Source organism: Ascaphus truei, chromosome 7 (genome assembly GCF_040206685.1).
Source record: "Ascaphus truei isolate aAscTru1 chromosome 7, aAscTru1.hap1, whole genome shotgun sequence".
Classification (NCBI taxonomy): domain Eukaryota; kingdom Metazoa; phylum Chordata; class Amphibia; order Anura; family Ascaphidae; genus Ascaphus; species Ascaphus truei.
In genome coordinates this window covers 22,526,037-22,533,423 of record NC_134489.1, presented here as the reverse complement: position 1 = coordinate 22,533,423, position 7,387 = coordinate 22,526,037, and the positions used below count along the sequence as shown (strand labels likewise).

General features: G+C 56.7%; 1 protein-coding gene across 15 annotated transcripts in view; it reads left to right on the top strand.

Annotated features, from left to right (window-relative positions):
• RBM44 (RNA binding motif protein 44) overlaps nt 1-7,387 on the top strand; it is a 48,575-nt gene that overhangs the window by 2,262 nt on the left and 38,926 nt on the right. The gene's annotated exons all lie outside the window — the stretch shown is intronic.

The following is a 7,387-nucleotide window of genomic DNA, read 5'->3' as shown; positions in this document are numbered from 1 at the left end:
ACCTTTTCCCACTTATCGATGCATGTACTGTACTGCAATCGTCATATACGTGCATAACTGATGTAAATAATGCATGTGTAACAGGCTCTATAGTCTCCCTGCTTGCGCACAGCTTCGGTACAGGTAGGGAGCTGGTATTGCTGTTCAGGACGTGATGACATGCGCATGCGTGAGCTGCCATTTGCCTATTGGGCGATATGTACTTGCGAGTGTACTTAAAGTGAGTGTACTTAAAGCGGGGTATGCCTGTAAGCGCTTAGGTGCTGCTGCTCGCTCTCGCTTGCTGCCGCTCGCTCTACCAGGAGCTTTTTGCTGTCCTGACACAGGAGACAGTAAGCGCTTGGGAGGCGGGTATCACTTTGTGTGTGTGTCACTTTGAAGTGGTCTGTGTGTTTGTGTGTCACTGGGGAACCGTGTGTGTGTGTGTGTGTGTGTGTGTGTGTGTGTGTGTGTGTATATAATATTTTAAAAATTAAAAAAAAAGACATGAGAATAAATTATTTATTAACATTGTGCAACTTTGATAAATATATTCGCACGCACATGCATACTCATACACATGCATACACACACACATGAATACACATACACACACCTGCACACACATACATACACATGCACACACATACATACACACACGCATGCATACACATACACATGCATACACATACACACACATGCATACACATACACACACACACATACACACATACACATGCATACACACACACACACACACACACACATGCACACATACAAAGGCACCTACACACACACGCACGCACGCACATGCACACACACACACACACATACAGACACACCCGGAGACAGGGATCGGGGCAGAAGGGGGACAGGGATCGGGGCAGAAGGGGGACAGACCGTCAGGGGGCGGGGCGGGCGCATCACTGGCCGGGGGCGGGCCAGTGACGTCACGAAGCTGGTTCACCCTCATTGTGCGAACCGCTCACGTGACCGGCCTGTCTCGCCGGCAAGCGGGGGAATTTTAAATTCCCCTAAGACCTGCGCTTCCGCAAGCGCGCGGAAGCGCAGGTGAGCCCCTACTAAAGCCGCTCTAATTGCGGCTGTAGGGGCTCAGTGCTGAGCGGGAGCGCGCGTCAGCACGCTTCCGCCAGCAAGCGCCAAACAAGGCCTAAGGCTGAGTCCATGCTCCCTGCTTGCTCGCTGAGGTGCGCTTAGGCTCAGGGAAAGCGGGTGCTTTCCCTGGCCTTGCGGTTGCTTACCGCACGCGCCGTCAGTGGGCCGTTAGGGTGCGGGCGCGTCACTGGCCGGGGGCGGGCCAGTGACGTCACAGAGCTGGTTCGCCCTCATTGGGCGGACCGCTCACGTGACCGGCCTGTCGCGCCGGCAAGCGGGGGAATTTTAAATTCCCCTAAGACCTGCGCTTCCGCAAGCACGCGGAAGCGCAGGTGAGCCCCTACTAAAGCCACTCTAATTGCGGCTGTAGGGGCTCAGTGCTGAGCGGGAGCGCGCATCAGCACGCTTCCACCAGCAAGCAGTAAACATGGCCGAGGCCTAAGATGGGAGGGGGAGATCCCTCATTCAGCCGATGTTGGGCTGCTTCCCTCCCCCTCCCGCCCCTAGGGTCAGCTTAGGCCCAGCCCTAAAGCTGGCGCCCAGCCTTTTACCAGCGTTGATTGGGCATAGGCCGGCCCAGCCCTAAAGCCGGCGCCTCCAGCCTGCCGAGCTGTTCTAGGGGCTCCAGCTGAGGGACGGACCCTAAAGTCCCCACCCTTTCTCCGTCTCCTGAGCTTGGCTGGCGCGGCAGCTCCGCCACCCGGAGGCCCCTCTGCCGGGCACTGGCTACCCTGGGGCTGACACTCCCACCCAAAGCTGCGACCTCTGACCTTAAATTCTTCCCGCAAAACACCCTTGATGTTGCTTAGAACACCTCCAACCCCTGTGGTGATAAATGCACACGGTCCCTTCTGTGCCAGCTGCACTCTTTGGTGTCAGTCTCTCTGCGCTCTAAGAGTCTTACCGCCGCTAGAGAGTATGAATTTCGCCCAAGGCCTTATTTACCTTCTTCCTAGCTTTCTCTTTCCGTGGCCCCTTTTAAAATTTGCTTTGGAATAATTAAATACTCCATGTGACCAAATGATATGAAGACAATAATGTATTTATTGCAATTGATTACAACCTCCCTCCACAGCGCCTTCAAGCGGGCGCATTCCTGTTGTAACCGATAAATCACCTCTATTGTTTTGGTGTTGGCTGGGTCGTTCCCCCTGCGTTGTAGCAAAATAAAATCCAGTTTCACCTGCTATTCTGCTAGCGCCTTGTCCAGAGCCTGTTACAGATCAACCAAGAACATTCCTCTCTTCCCAAACCAACGCCAATTCATCCCCTCCTCCGTAAACCACAGCTGCTGGCCGCACTGCTGATCCTTCACCCATACGTGTGCCCACTGAATGAAGGAAAGACCCATGGTCCACACTTCCAGGGTCCTTGTGCAGCTGTCTCCTGAGAGGGAAAAACATGTTAATCTTCTTGCATCCGCACGTTGCTGTGCCCTTTGGCCCTGATGTAACCCCCTATAGGCATTGGATTTCCACCTCTCCGGTTTCTTTATTTGCTCCGGCGTACAGCCGCTCAGCTGCCGCTGTAGCGGCACCAATTCTAAAGCAATGGGTACCAAGTACACTAGGATCTATCCCCCCTAGCGCCAATGCACCGCCTAAAAACGCTTTGAAACTGGCACCTTGTGAGTGGCGTTGCGTCCTGTCTTAGGCCTGGGACCCGCTGCGCCCGGCGGCTCGCGCGGCTGCACGGGCTTTCCCCACCAGCAGGGGAATCCTCCCGAGCCGGTCCCGGTCCCCCCTGGCTGCACAGCTTACTACACGCTGTGACGCGTCAGCCGCTAGCGGATACAAGAGAATTGTGATCCCTAGCTTCGACGCGTCACGTGGCGTGTATGTGAGCCAATGAGGAGGGGAGGCTTCGGTGAGCGGGGAGGAGTGTGGAGGGAAAGCAGCGTGAGTGCCTGTCTGTGTGTGTGTGTGTATGTGTGTGTCTGAGTGCCTGTCTGTGTATGTGTGTGTGTGTGTGTGTTAGTGCCTGCCTCTGTGTGTGTGTGTGTGTGTGTGTGTGTGTGTGTGTGTGTGTGTGTGTGTCTGCGTGTGTGTATGAGTGCCTGCACTGTGTCAGCAGCTCCAGCCCGTGGAGGGGGGGGGGGGAGAGTAGCGGGTCCCTCCGCTCAAGCCCCGCCTCCCGCTCCGGCTCCCTGCAGATCGCGGTCTGTGTATGTCAGCGCCCCGCCTGTCTGCAGTGCGGGAGCGCTGACAGAGGGAGCGGGGCCTTAGCCTTAGGCTGCGTCCAGCTGACGCTTCTCAGTGAGCCCCTGCAGCCGCAATGAGAGCGGCTTTAGCAGGGGCTCGCGCACGCTTCCGCAAGCGTGCGGAAGCGTAGGTCTTATTCAAATGATAAATTATAGAGCGCAGGGCCGGTCACGTGAGCGGTTCGCCCAATGAGGGCGAACCAGCTCCGTGACGTCACAGGCCACCCCCAGACACGGCGCGCAGATCAAGGCCAGGGAAAGCACCCGCTTTCCCTCAGCCTCCGCGCGGCTGCTGTCCTATGGACGCAGCCTTATACCTGTGCCTTGCGTACCGCTTAGATCAACACCACTGGGCAAACTTCCGTTATTATCCGTAGTGAGGTGAACCCCCTTCCCGCTTGGTCGGTTTTAGACCTGTGAACCTTGCACGCCACCGGCGTAGCATTGAGAATAATGCTCGCGAAAAAACAAGCCCGAACCCTGGCTTGCTTAAGATGCCGCCACTAGCTCGCCAACCCTGAAGGCACCAAAGAAAGCCGCGGCAAATGCTACTCTGAACAGCTCCCGTTTCCGCTGTAGTGAAACATACCCTTTTTTGTTGCCATCATCAATAACCCAAGCCTGTCTAGCGTTACCGGCTCCCTACCGTCCGTTCGCTTGGCTTCGCCCCTATCCCAGCCTATGAGGATACTCCGTACTATGAAATCCTTAGTTATGTCCTTGCGGTTGTGGAGCTTCAGTAAAAAAGCCAAACCTGCCATCATGGCCCCAACACTGGTCCGCGTCGCCCCAGCTGTCTTCAGGGCCTGTAGGAAGCCACTGATCCGCGCGCTGCTACCTCGCTTACCCTCAGCCCTGTCCTTTTGCTTGAATGCTAGCCACGTGTGCCAAGCCCGGAGGTAGGTTTTCTAGGTGCGTGGGGCTAGCGACTTCTAGACCAGGGCCATTGGCAGATAGGGATATCGGACTAAAGGTGATGTGGGCACGTTAGACCTGTGGCATTTGCCGCTGCTCGCCTAAACGCTGTCCAATATAACTGTGGTAAGGCGTCTGCTATCCCCTTTACTCTCTCCGGGACATGCTTGGCGTTAAAGTTGATGCTGCTGCGCATGCAAAACAGCACGAGCCTCCGCAGCTGCCGGATCCCTGGGCTTGATGTTGCGGAGAGGCTGTTTACTGCTCCCACCACCCCAAGGCTGTGGGACCGGAATATGATGTGTTTGTTACTCAGCTCCTTAGCCCAACGCTCTACCACCACTATGATGGGAACTCAGGAAGGCGATATTCTTTATTAAATCTGCATCTACCCGCACCATTCCCCCTTGAGGTAGGCGCCTAAGCCTACGAACCCTGCCACGTCTTAACAGCTCTAGCTCTTGGTTACTACGGCCCCCTTCTATCCATAGCTTTTGCCATTAAAATCCTGGAGGTAAGCTTCCCAGGCACCCAGGTTGGCTCTAAGTTCCTTAGTAACCCTGATGCGGTGCAGCGGGTGGGATACCCCGGCGGTCGACCTCTCTAATTTCCTGATGAAAATCCTGCCCATGGGTATGACCCTACATGCGAAATTTAGGAGCCCGAGCAGTGCCTGCATCTGCCTTAGTGTAACCTTCCTAGCACCCTTGCGAATTGGGGGGGAGGGGGGTTGTACAAGGGTTTTAGTAGAGTCACAGCATTCTGATTTCCTGGGCTTCCCCAGTGGTTGACTAGATGGAAGGAGCAAATTTCTCCGGTGTTACCCGGCGAACCCATAAGTCAAGGCCCTTAGTACCGAATTGGAACGGGGTTCCCATGTATCTTGTGCCTAAACATTCGTACCATGCTGCGCCCCCATATGTTTTATATGTGTTGTATATAAGGTCTATGTATTTAAGAATATTCAAACCCTCCTCTGGGTGCTTCTCCAGCAGGAAGCTGGCTGACGCTAGGTAACCTCTTAGCCAGTTGTCACTGGTTTTATGCTTATTAGCGCTCTCATCGCCTGCAGCCTTTGCTTTTCCCTGACCTGTAACCCCTCAGTAGAAAGGTCGTACATGTCCGTGAACTTCACTTATTACAGTATCTCACTTTGGGTGTAACCCGACTGAAAGAGGTAATAGCGCAGGCGTGCGTGTACTTCCCTTTCATCGCCGACGCTGTCGTCCTATTTTTGGGGCCTTGCTCTCCCCGCTGCCTCCTGCGTTGTGCTTGGCCTAGTCTTAAGTGATCGGTTAATCACTACTAGCTCTCTTTAGGAATTTATACCTGGGGGTTACGTGTAATTGCGCTGTGCTCTCATACTCTGATATGTCGCTGACACTGCATCGCTATTATCCGTACTTGACTAGGATTTATTTCCTTATCTGGAATCTCATCGCTCGGGTCAGCGCCTTGGGCTGACCTGGACCTGAAGCGCGGCGTCTGGACTTGGCGTCTGTCCACCTCCTCGCCATGCACTGGTGAAAGGGGTAGGGGTCCTGGTCCACATCCCAGGTGTGCGATGACCACCCATTGGCCGCCGCTTCCTGCGAAAACTGAGCGGACCCAGCCTGGGACCCCCTGCGGGATTCAGGGTCTGGGTCGCCTTAAATCCCCCCCCACCCGGTTAATCTGCCCCGAAAAGCGTGACCCATGTGTGGGAGGAGCAGGGGCCCCCCCGACGGCTGTGGCGGTTATAAATAGAACCGCCCGCGCCCCTGCCAGCTGGAGGTAGGTAGGTGGTTGGGTGTGACATATGGTGGTATATTTAATATGGGTGTGACATATGGTGGTATATTTAATATTGGTGCTTCATGACTTTAATAATCCTACTCACAGTTCCCCCTGCAGGGGAGAATTTGAGGTTGCCCTGCAGTGCTGCCAGGGGCCTCATGGTGGCGCTGTTGCAGGGGAGGGCTGAGGTAAAGCCTGCCAGTGCAGACCTCAGTGACGTCCTGTCCCTTTAACAACCCCCCCCCCCCCCCCGCGCATAGCTGGGAGGGAGGAGCAGCCCAGGAGCCCACGCGGGAGTCCTGAGAGGGAGGTGAGTGATAGCCGTGGGGGAGCGCATGTGGCGATCGGGGGGAGCTTGTGGTGATCGGGGGGGCGATCGGGGGGAGCTTGTGGTGATCGGGGGGGAGCTTGTGGTGATCGGGGGGGAGCTTGTGGTGATCGGGGGGGAGCTTGTGGTGATGGGGGGGCTTGTGGTGATGGGGGGGCTTGTGGCGATGGGGGGGCTTGTGGCGATCGGGGGGGGGGGGCTTGAGGCTCTTTCGTCTATGGTCCGCGGGGTGGTGAGGCTGCGCGCGGGGTGGGGGCATGGCGGTGCAAGGGAGGAGCAACCCTCTTCCGTGTACTGGTGCTCCGGGAGGGAGCGTGCTGCAGCGCGGGCCTGGGGGAAGAGGGAAGAGCGGACCCGCAGATGGTAGCTGGGCGGCTGGTGAGGGTCCTGACGGGGGAGACGCGGTAACCGAGGCCGGGGGGCGCCGTGGCCCGGCGAGGGGACAGGTCACGAGGCGGAGTGACCTCGCAGAGATGCGGGCCTGGAGCCGGCGTGGGCACAGGCCGGGAGGGGGCCGGATGAAGGGAGGTATGAAGGCATGAGCTGGAGGGGGCACGTAGTGGGCTGCCGGCAGGCACCTGCGCTTGGCGGGGGAGCTGGGAGGACTGTGGGATGGGGCATGGGGATACCTACCTGTACCTCAGCGCTGGGATCTGCGCGGGGCAGGCACACTTACCGGCTCCTCCGGTGCCGCAGGCTCATGGGTGAGGCTGGCAGGTCTCGGGGGTCTTCATACAGCGGGAGCTGCTGTAGTCGATGCGGCCCTCCCTCACGTCTGGAAACTAGTAGCGCAGCAGCCAGCGTTCCTGTAAGGGGAAAATTCCGTTAGCTCTGTCTCCCCTGGGGCCCCACTCTTTATACCCTCTCCCCCCTCCCCCTCCCCATACACAGAACATGCTTCTGCATGCACACATCTACAACTTGCCTCTCTCCAGACACAAAATCGGCAGACACGCACACACATCTAGAACCTTCCTCTCTGCACAAGCACACACTTGTTTCTGCATGTGTATACACCTACTGTAGAACCTATCTCTGCCTGCACGCACCTAGAACCTGCCTCTGTCTGCACG